Raw genomic sequence first — 11,614 nt, 5'->3', positions numbered from 1 at the left:
TGTGTTCATCCAGCTCTGCACCTTGTTATCTCAGATTCTCCAGCATCTGCAGTTCCTGCTATCACCCTACCACTAATCTGTTTTTATTTCCCCAACATTCAAAATCAAGTGAAGAGGGACAGCTTCCAAATTGGCCCTAATGGAGGGATTAGTGAGCCTTTATTATGTAGAGATGTTTCCACAGAACTTACACAGGGCAGCATCATTTCCACTCCAGTAAGGATCCACTAAACTCCATCTTGTAGCTCAATCTCACAACTAGAATCATAGAATGATGTAGGATGGAAGGAGGCCATTTGGTCCATATTGGCTGCACTATTCAGCCTGCTTTGCTGCCTTGTCCCTTGACAGTATATGGGCCATGCACCAATTCTGAAGACTTTGCTGAACTCGTCATTTTGATTGAAGAGATTGTGAGTCTGTGGGTAACTTTAACCTTTCAGATATTGGTGATGAGCTCAGTGGGAACTCTGCGACTTCAGTATAATTCCTGTATTTAGCCAAGGTAACCTCCCAGTGTAGTTCTTTCAAATCAGTTCAGATGTGGAGGTGCCAGTGTTGGACTGGGGTGCACAAGGTAAAAAATCACACGACACCAGGTTATAGTCCAACAGGTTTATTTGAAGCCCCAAGCTTTCAGAGTCTCGCTCCTTCTCCAGTTCTATACAGGGTCAACAGACTCTGTCTCTGAGCTTCCAGTTCATTTTCTCACAGTAAACCTTTGTGTAAAATTTGCAGATAAGTACAGAACCCAGCATGTCACAGGGTACAATCTGACTGTTGAGATTGATGACTGTTTGCTTGGCTTGCTCTTTCAGACCCTAATGTGCTGAGCCAGTTTCCTGAAGATTACAGTGACCAGGTAAGTGGCATTCTTTCTCTAATTTTGTACGTTACTGCTTCAGCATCAAACTAATTCGTTAGTGAACTAGTTGATGATTAGACCACCAACTGATGGAGGGGCGCAAGTATCTGCTGTACTTTTGTACTAATTATGAGCTCCTGTTTCAAAACATGGAAATTACATTGAAGTATGAACTGTGATAGATTTTAAGATTGTTTTAGGCCTAACAACTATTGTTGGAAAAGTATTGGAATCTATTATTAAGGAAGTAATCGCAGAACAATTGGAAAATCATAATCTAATCAAGCAAAGTCAGCACGGCTTTGTGAAAGGGAAGTTGTGCCTGACTAATTCATTTGTGTTTTCAAGGAAGTCTCAACCAGAGTGGATAGAGGGTAACCTGTAGATGTGTTGTATTTGGAGGTAGTGTATTGACATGCAGAGAGAATGAGCTCATGGGCAGGTAACAGCAATGGAGATAAGGGTTTCTTTTTCAAGGTGGTGTAATGTGATCAGTGGGGTTCCACAGGAACCAGTGCTGGGACCACAATTGTTCACAATATATTAATGACTTAGAGGAAGGAAGTGAAAATACTGTAGCCAAATTTGCACACAACACAAAAATAGGTAGAAAGACAGGATGTGAGAGGGGTACAAACAGTTTACAGAAAGATAGTTACAGGTTAAATAAGACCATAAGACCATAAGGCATAGGAGCAGAAATTAGGCCATTCAGCCCATCGAGTCTGCTCTACCATTCAATCATGGCCAATAAGTTCCTCAACCCCATTCTCCCGCTTTCTCCCCGTAACCCTTGATCCCTTTGATAATCAAGAACTGATCTATCTCAGTCTTAAATGTACGCAATGACCTGGCCTCCACAGCCTTCTGTGGCAGTGAGTTCCATAGATTCACCACTCTCTGGCTGCAGAAGTTTCTCCTCATCTCCGTTCTAAAAGGTCTTCCCTTTACTCTAAGGCTGTGCCCTCGGGTCCTAGACTCTCCTACCAATGGAAGCATCTTCCCAACATCCACTCTGTCCAGGCCATTCAATATCCTGTAAGTTTCAATTTGATCCCCCCTCATCCTTCTAAACTCCAATGAGTATAATACCAGAGTCCTCAAACGTTCCTCATATGTTAAGCTTTCCATTCCTGGCACCATTCTCGTGAACCTCCTCTGAACCCGCTGCAGGGCCAGTACATCCTTCCTGAGATATGGGGCCCAAAACTACTCCAAATGTGGCCTGACCAGAGCCTTATAAAGCCTCAGTAGTATATCCCTACTTTTATATTCAAGTCCTCTCAAAATAAATGCCAACATTACATTTGCCTTCCTGACTACTGACTCAACCTGCAAGTTTACCTTGAGAGAATCCTGGACTAGAACTCCCAAGTCTCTTTGTACTTCAGACTTCTGAATTTTCTCTCCATTTAGAAAATAGTCCATGCTTTCATTTTTCTTACCAAAGTGCATGACCTCACACTTTCCCACGTTGTACTCCATCTGCCACTTCTTTGCCTACTGTCCTAACCTACCAAATCCTTCTGCAGCTTCGCCACCTCCTCAATACTACCTGTCCCTCCAACTATCTTTGTATCGTCTGCAAACTTAGCCAGAATGCCCACAGTTCCTTCATCTAGATCATTAATGTACAAGGTGAAAAGTGGTGGTCCCAGCGCTGACCCTTGCAGAACACCACTTGTCACCGTCTGCCATCCTAAGAAAAACCCCTTTATCCCCACTCTCTGCTTTCTGCCAGACAGCCAATCTTCTATCCATGCTAGCACCTTGCCTCTAATACCATGGGCCCTTATCTTACTCAGCAGCCTCCTGTGCGGCACCTTATCAAAGGCCTTCTTGAAGTCCAGGTAGATAACATCCATTGGCTCTCCTTGGCCTACCCTGCTCGTTACTTCCTCAAAGAATTCCAGCAGATTTGTCAGGCATGACCTCCCCTTGATGAAACCATGCCGACTTTGCTGTACTTTACCATACACTTCCAAATATTCAGAAATCTCATCCTTTACAATGGACTCCAAAAATCTTACCCACGACCGAGGTTAGGCTAATCGGCCTGTAATTTTCCATCTTTTGCCTTACTCCTTTTTTAAACAGGGGTGTCACGTTAGCAATTTTCCAGTCCTCTGGGACCCTCCCTGACTCTAGCGATTCCTGAAAGATCACCACTAACTCTTCCACTATCCCTTCAGCTATTTCCTTTAGAACTCTGGGGTGTAGTCCATCTGGTCCAGGTGATTTATCCACCTTCAGGCCAATCAGTTTTACTAGCACCTTTTCCTTGGTGATGGCCACCATACTCATCTCTGCCCCCGACTCTCTTGAATTATTGGGATATTACTCGTGTCTTCCACCGTGAAGACTGACGTGAAGTAATTATTCAGTTCCTCAGCCATTTCCTTGTTCCCCACTACTATCTCTCCACCATCATTTTCCAGTGGTCCAATGTCCACTTCTGCCTCTCTTTTGCCCTTTATATATCTAAAGAAACTCTTACAGTTTTCATTTACATTACTAGCTAGCTTACCCTCATATTTAATCTTCTCCCTCCTTATTTCTTTTTTAGTTGCCCTCTGTTGGTCTTTAAGCTTCCCAGTCCTCTGGTTTCCCACTGCCCTTTGCCACATTATATGCTTTCTGTTTTGCTTTTATGCTATCCCTGACTTCCTTAGTCAGCCATGGTTGCCTCATCCTCCCTGTACCATGCTTCTTTTTCCGAGGGATGAATTTTTGCTGCGTCTCCTGAATTACTCCCAGAAACTCCTGCCATTGCTGTTCCACTGTTTTTCCTGTTAGGCTTCTCTCCCAGTCAGTTGTGCCCAACTCCTCCATCATGCCTCTGTAGTCGCCTTTATTCAGCTGTAATACCATTACCTCTGATTCTATCTTCTCCCTCTCAAATTGCAGAGTAAATTCAATCATACAATGATCAGTGCCTCCTAAGGGTTCCTTCACCTTAAGCTCCCTTATCAAGTCTGCCTCATTGCACAACACTAAATCCAGTATTGCCTGTTCCCTTGTGGGCTCCACCACAAGCTGCTCCAAAAACCCATCTCGTAGACATTCCACAAACTCTTTTTCTTGAAATCCACTACCAGCATGATTTTCCCAGTGCACCTGCGTATTGAAATCCCCCATGATCACTGCGACTTTGCCTTTCTTACACACCTTTTCTATCTCCTGGTGTATCTTGCGCTCCAGCTCCTGACTACTGTTTGGAGGCCTGTGCACAACTCCAACTATGGTTTTTTTACCTTTGCGGTTCCTCAATTCTACCCACACAGATTCTACACCATCAGACCTACTTCGTTTCTTCCTATTGATTTAATTTCATTTCTCACTAATAAGGCAACCCCGCTCCCTCGGCCTACCTGCCTACCTTTTCGATAGGATGTATATCCTTGCATATTCAGGTCCCAATCCTGATCCCCTTGCAGCCATGTCTCCGTGATGCCCACCACATCATACCTGCCAATTTCGATCTGCACCACAGACTCATTTACCTTATTCCTTATACTGCGTGCATTCAGATATAACATCTTCAGTCCTATATTAACTGTCCCTCTTCTCATTGTCATTCATTTTTCCAGTGTTTGATTGCTAGCCCTTTCCAAACACTGTCCTATTTGTGTCTGTGCTGGAGACTTTAATAACCTCTCCTGAGTTCTCCTTCTCTGTCATTTCTTTCATATTTTTCCACGTAGTTGAATCCACCACTACAGATGTTAACCTGCTGCTTTGTTTCCCACTGGGGCAAGTTTCACTATTCCCTTCCCCCCGACTTTCTAGTTTAAAGTCCTGTTGACTAGCCTATTTACCCTTTTCACTAGAACATTGGTCCCAGCTCGATTCAGCTGGAGACGGTCTCAGCAGTACAGATCCCTCCTGTTCCAATACTGATGCCAGTGCCCCATGAAAAGGAACCCCTCTTTCCCGCACCACTCTTTTAGCCACGTGTTTACTTCCCTTATCCTCATGTCCCTATGCCAATCAGCATGTGGCTCAGGCAGTAAGCTGGAGATTATAACCCTTCAGGACCTGTTCTTTAATTTGGTTCCTCGCTCCTGATAATCTCTGAACAGGTCCTCTTTCCTAATCTTGTCTATGTTGTTTGTTCCGGTGTGGACTACAACAACTGGATCCTCCCCCTCCCGCTCCAATATCCTTTCAAGACAGTCAGAGATATCCCTTACCGTGGCACCAGGCAGGCACACCATGTGGGACTCTCAATCCTGTTTACAAAGGATACTATCTATCCCCCTAATTATAGAATCCCCTACAACTACCATCCGTCTTTTTGCTACCCCCTCTTGCATGGCCTCTCGTACCACAGTGAGTGGTCAGTTGGCTCATCCTCCCTGCAGTCCTTACCTCATCCACACAGGGAGCAGGTACCAAGTACCACGTACCTGTTGGACAAGGTCAAGAGCTGAGGCTCCTCTGTTCCTGAATGCAGGATCCCTCTATCTGCCTCACTTACAGTCACACTCTGCTGTCCCTGGCCACTGACCAAATTCGAATTACTTAATCTACCAGGTGTGACTGCCTCCTGAAACAAAGCGTCCAGGTACTTCTCTCCCTCCCGAATGTACCGCAGTGTTTGAAGCTCCGATTCCAGCTCATCAACTCTGAGCCGAAGTTCCTCGAGCAATCAACATTTGCTGTAGATGTGGTCACTGCAGTTCGCAATGGGATCAGCTAGCTCCCACATCATACAGCTACAACACATCACCTGTCCAGCCATTTCTACTTAGTTAATTACTTAATTTATATAATTTATTGTAACGAGTTAATTAAATTTGTTGATACTTTCCTCCCTCCAACAGCTTCCCGCCAAAAAAAAGCAAAAAAAAGGAAACAAAATTCCCTCTACTCTAGATTGCCAAAAGAATAAAGAAAAAAGAATCTTACCTTACCTTACCGACCCTCCACACAGTCTTTTTTTTGGATAGAGGAGGAGGATGGGTGGGAGACACTACACGTGTACTGTTTCATGTTTAGACAATGCCCGAATATAATAGTTCACTTCCCGGCTCGCGCTCTCACCACTCCCGCCACTCAAATCAAGAAATAAGTGTGCAAAACATTGGCAAGTGGAGTATAATGTGGGAAAATGTGAAGTTGTTAATTTTGGAAGGGAGAACCAAAGAACAGAATGTTATTTAAATGGAAAGAAACTGCAGAAAGCTGCAACACAGAGGGACTTGGGGATAGTTGTACATGAAACACAGACACACAGGGTGCAGCAGGTAATCAGGAAGGATAATGGAATGTTGGCCCTTATTTCAAGGGAGTCAGAGTATAGGAGTAGGGAAGTCTTACAGCAACTGTACAAGGTGCTGGTGAGACCACATCTGGAGCACTTCGAGCAGTTTTGGTTCCTTTATTTAAGGAAAGATATTATTTTGTTGGACGCAGTTCAGAGAAGGTTCACTAGGATGATCCCCGGTTTGGAAGGATTGTCTTATGAGAAAAGGCTGAACAGGTGGGACTGTACTCACTGGAGTTTAGAAGAATGAGAGGTGATCTCATTGAAACTTATAAGATTCTTAGTAGACTTGACAGGGTAAATGCTGAGAGGATGTTTATCCTCATGGGAGAGTCTGGGACTAAAGAGCATAGTCTCAGAATAAAGGAGTGTCAATTTAAGACTGGGATGAGGAGGACGTTTGTCCTCCAGAAGGTTGTAAGTCTTTGCCACAGAGAGCTGTTGGTGCAGAGTCCTTTTGTATATTTAAGACTGAGCCAGATAGATTCTTAATCAGAGATAGTAGGAACTGCAGATGCTGGAGAATCTGAGATAACAAGGTGTAGAGCTGGATGAACACAGCAGGCCAAGCAGCATCAGAGGAGCAGGAAGGCTGACGTTTCGGGCCAGGGAATCAAGGGTTATACAGAAAGGGCAGGAAAATGAGGAATATCAGAGCAGCCATGATCCTTTTGAATGGTGGACCAAGTTAGTGGCTGTAATGCCTATTCCTGTACCTATTTCTTATGGTGTTATGAGTCATGTAAAGTAGTTGTTGATTATAACACTGTTTTGTTATCTTGTGTGTGAATTGATTTATGAATATATACGCAGTGCTAATGAGGGAATTCTACCACATTACAGTTAAACGCAGAGTGCCTGGCTGACTGGTGTCTCAGTGCTATCTCCTACTCCTTTATAACAGGGTTGTTAAATGGGAATTCTTCACCTTCTTTAGTTTTATCCATTTATCCCGCAATCTTGTTTTATTGAAACTCTCCCCAGTTCGCTCATCCACACATTTATCTTGAAACTGGGCAGTAAAGGTCCAACTTTAACTCTAATTGGACAAGTTTCATATGATTTAAAACTCATAATAAATTGTCAGCAGGTTATATGACCAGGGAGGCATGAACAGTCATTGAATCATAGAGCTGTGCAGCATGGAAGCAGACCCTTCGGCCCAACTTGTCCATGCCATCCAGATAACCTAAATTAATATAGTCCCATTTTCCAGAATTTGGCCCATATCCCTCTAAATCCCTCCTATTCATGTACCCATCCAGATGTCCTTTACATATTGTATTTTAAACATTTCCACCAATTCCTCTGGCAGTTCATTCCAGACATGCACCACCGTCAGTGTGAAAATGTTACCCCACAGGTCCTTTTCAAATCTTTCCCCTCTCACCTTAAACCTATGTTCTCTAGTTTTGGACTCCCCCACCCTAGGAAAACGACCTTGGCTATTCACCCTATCCATGCCCCTCATAATTTTATAAATCTCTACAAGGTCACCCTTCAGCCTCCAATGCTCCAGGGAAAAAAAGCCCCAAGCTATTCAACCTCTCCCTATAGCTCAAACCCTCCAGTCCCGACAACATCTCTTTTTCTGCACTCTCTCAAGTTTAACAACATCCTTCCCATAGAAGGACGACCAGAATTGTACACAGTATTCTAAAAGTGACCTCACCAGTGTCCTGTACAGCCACAACCTGACATTCCAACTCCTACACTCAATGTTCTGACCAATGAAGGCAAGCATGCAAAATGCCTTCTTCACTTCCCTGCCTTCCTGTCACTCTACTTTCAAGGAACTATGCACCTGCACTCCAAGGTCTCTTTGTTCGGCAGCACTCCCCACGGCCCTACCATTAACTATATAAGTCCTGCCCTGGTTTGCCTTACCAAAATGCAATACCTAACATTTATCTAAATTAAACTCCATCTGCCACTCCTTGGCCCATTAGCCTATCTGATCAAGGCCCCATTGTAAACTTATTGTCACATCCTACAATATACATGCAGTCTTTGAAAACGCTAGACAGTAAACTAGAGTGGGGCCCAGGGATCAAATCCAGGGACATCTGGCTCAGTGTCACAGTGACCTGAGCCAACAGAGTCCCAGACACAAACACACACTAACCTGATATGTTATTGACAGCAGTTCTTAAACATGAATGTAAGCCTGTTTTTCTCTCACAGGAATCTCTACAGAGCCTGCCCAAATTCTGCTTTCCTTTTGATGTGGAACGGTAAGAATGAACTCTGGGGTTTGGGGCTAAGTGTCATGTCCTTGAACTTCCTCAGTCTCAGGCCAGCTTCAGATCCTCATTGAAATCAAGTTGAAGGTCAGGTCTCAGTCAGTTTCTGTTGGGTGCAATACCACAACAAACAGTGACAGGTTAAACCAGGGTTTAATTTCCTCTTAAATATTCCTTTTTACACTAAATTAACTCCATAAAACGTTTACAGATTAATATTCAACCTGAAGATATTGAACCCAGGAGACAGCAATTTAATATTGTCATGAGGAGAGTAAGTGTGAGAGGGAGAGACGGAAACAGCTCTTTATTATTGGAATGCTTCACCACAGGGAGTGGCTGTGACTAGGACTATTATAGAATTTAATGGAGAGTTCAAGCCAAGGAAGATGCAGAGCTTTAGGAGGAGGACTGGAATGTGGAAATAATGTCAGATGACTGTAGCAAAGAACATACATGGACAGGATGGACTGAATAACGATTTTCGATGCAGGAAACTGCTGTGGTCAAACCAAACCCATAAAAGGGCAATCTGAGAAAAGAGAAGCACCAATGGGCTGGTGGCAGGGAAACTGGAGAAGCCAACATTGAAAAAGAGTGTGTGCTTCAGGTGTTTTGACACAAAAGCTTTATTCTACACCTACCTTAGGCAAACTGAGAATGTTTGGAATTCTCTACCACACAGAGCTGTGGAAGCTCAGTCTTTGAGTATGTTTAAGGTAGAGATTGATGGATCTCTCATTACAATGGTATAAAGAATTATGGTGGTAATGTGGGTAAAAAGCATTGAAGTGTTTCATTAGTCATAATCATATTAAATGACAGAGCAGGTTCAATGGGCTGAATGGCCCACTTCTGGTCTTATGTTCCAATGTTTGATAGAGCAGTTGAAAAACTGGTTATTTCCACAGCATGCCAGCAATCTCTATGTAATATGTTATGAAACTACATACCAACAATATAACAAGATAGTCTTGAGTTTATTCAACTATTCTGCTAATTCAACATTTTGTGTGCAGAAGACTGGGAGTTAGTGGGGTTGCATTTTTTAGTCGCACTGTATTTGTTTAACATCAGTTTGTGATAGCATATTAGTGAGATAACTTGTTTAGTGCAGAGGGCATTCATACTGGACTAAGACTAGAGTTTGATTCTGGATTGTGTATATCTGAAAGTTCATTCTTTTTCTTCAATCCTGGATTAAAAAGATTTTGACTAAGAATTAGGTACTATTTTTGTGAAGGCTGATTAACTTTTATGATTTTGTCTTGCTTGCCATCCTGTTATTAAAGTTGACCCTGACTGGAAGTTGGGTGATACTGATAGGCTGGAGAATATTGTCATTATAATTCTCCTGAGCCACATTCACCCCATGCTGATACACTCCTTTAGATTTATTCGTATTGGGTAAGCTGTTTATTCATATCTGAACCAGGACTCAAAGTGCATTCTGACAGACACTGACTGTGAACACTGGAAGGCTATTTAACCATGGGGCTTTATAGCCCAGCCATCCTGTCTTTGTCCAAAAGACACACAGACTAATTTTGCCACAGCAGCCATCAGGCATATCCACATAACTTACAATGGTGAGTGTTCTGATGTGCCAGCTCACTGGCCAAATGTGCTGATAATTGAATGGATCTCCAGTGTGTATGGAATGGTAGTTTAACCCTGACTTTGTAATGAGACCATAAAGTAATATTTGAATGGACGGCATGAGGCCCTCTGATGAGTTAGTTATTGGGTTACAAACCTGATTCTGGATGGTAACGTGTGAACTCACTATATGAGCTGTCAATCATGTGTGTGTTTGGCAGGGTATGGGAGAGCTCAGTCGTCCAGCAGTTCACCTTCGTGCTGACAGATCTAGATGGAAACCAGCGGTTTGGCTTCTGCCGGCTGACTGGGGGGTCAAAGACGTGCATCTGCATCCTCAGGTAAGACCCTCAATAAAGCACAGTGACAACTAGCCAATCTGTTTCAGGGCTGGTGTAGTGTTCAAGCAACATTAAAGATTGAGACAGTTGTAGGTCTGAACAAGACAGTGGTTTTATTAAAAACAATGAACACAGAACACAGTTTGTGGAGAGACCGCTTCTCTGATCATAGATGATTTTACATAGTTATGTATTTTGTAATCATGTTGGTATGTGCGTGCTCTTTATCCAATTACTACAATCTATTCCAGGACTTTGCATTTTTCTGTGAAACTGGATGAATTTCTAGTTGATGCCTTTTACAATGACCACATCCGTTTTAAGGCTAATCAATCCTCTGCCTCCTACATTTCACAGTGATCATGTCTCTTAGTGTTGTAAAACAAGTTTCCACTCTGAGTTAGTAAGAACTGCCGATACTGAAGTCTGAGATAACACAATGTGGAGCTGGAGGAACACAGCAGGCCAGGCAGCATCAGAGGATCAGGAAAACTGACGTTTCGGTTCTGGGGGAGGGGAAGGGGGCTCTGAAATAAATAGTGGGCTGGGAAAGGTATGTGGGATGGTGATAGCAGGTAGGTAGTGGTGGGGATTGGTCAGTGAGGTGGGAGGAGCGGATAGGTGGGAGAGAGAGGTGGGTTAAGGAGGCGGGTATGAGAGGGAGGGTTGGTCTTGGGATGAGGCTGGGGGTGGGGAGATTTTGAAGCTAGTAAAGTCCACATTGAGACCATTGAGTTGTAGGGTTCCAAGGCGGAATATGAGGTGCTGCTCCTCCAGTTTCCGGGTGGCATCATTGTCTCACTGAAGAAGGCCCAGGATGGACATGTCACCCAGGGAGTCGGAGGGGGAGTTGAAGTGGTTCGCGACTGGGAGGTGTTGTCATTTGTCATGTACCGAGTGTAGGTGGTCCACAAAGCAGTCTCCGAGCCTCCGCTTGGCTTCACCGATGTAGAGGAGGCCACATCGGGAACAGCGGATACAATATACCACATTAGCGGATGTGCAGGTGAACATCTGTTTAATGTGGAAGGTTTTTCTGGGGCCTGGGATGGGAGTGACAGGGAAGGTGTAGGGGCAAGTGTAGCACTTCCTGCAGTTGCAGGGAAAGGTGCCAGGGGGTGGTGGGGCTAGTGGGGAGTGTGGAGCGGACAAGGGAGTCACGGAGAGAGTGGTCCCTCCGGAAGGCAGATAAGGGTGGGGAGGGAAATATATCCTCCATAGTGGGGTCAGATTGCAGGTGGCGGAAGTGGCTGATGATGCATTGAATCCGAAGGTTAATGGAGTGATACGTGAGGAC

At 44.0% G+C, this 11,614-nt stretch overlaps 1 long non-coding RNA gene across 1 annotated transcript; it reads left to right on the top strand.

The window, feature by feature from the left end:
- The first annotated feature begins 817 nt into the window (after positions 1–817).
- LOC125487236 lies at positions 818–10,311 on the top strand. The gene is made up of 3 exons (XR_007265735.1): positions 818–862; positions 8,319–8,368; positions 10,198–10,311. It is a non-coding gene; the product is annotated as an uncharacterized LOC125487236 (long non-coding RNA).
- The last annotated feature ends 1,303 nt before the right edge of the window (positions 10,312–11,614 follow it).

This window comes from Rhincodon typus, chromosome 38 (assembly GCF_021869965.1).
Source record: "Rhincodon typus isolate 14 chromosome 38, sRhiTyp1.1, whole genome shotgun sequence".
NCBI lineage: Eukaryota > Metazoa > Chordata > Chondrichthyes > Orectolobiformes > Rhincodontidae > Rhincodon > Rhincodon typus.
The sequence above is the reverse complement of the archived record's forward strand: the minus strand, read 5'-3'. Positions and strand labels throughout refer to the sequence as shown.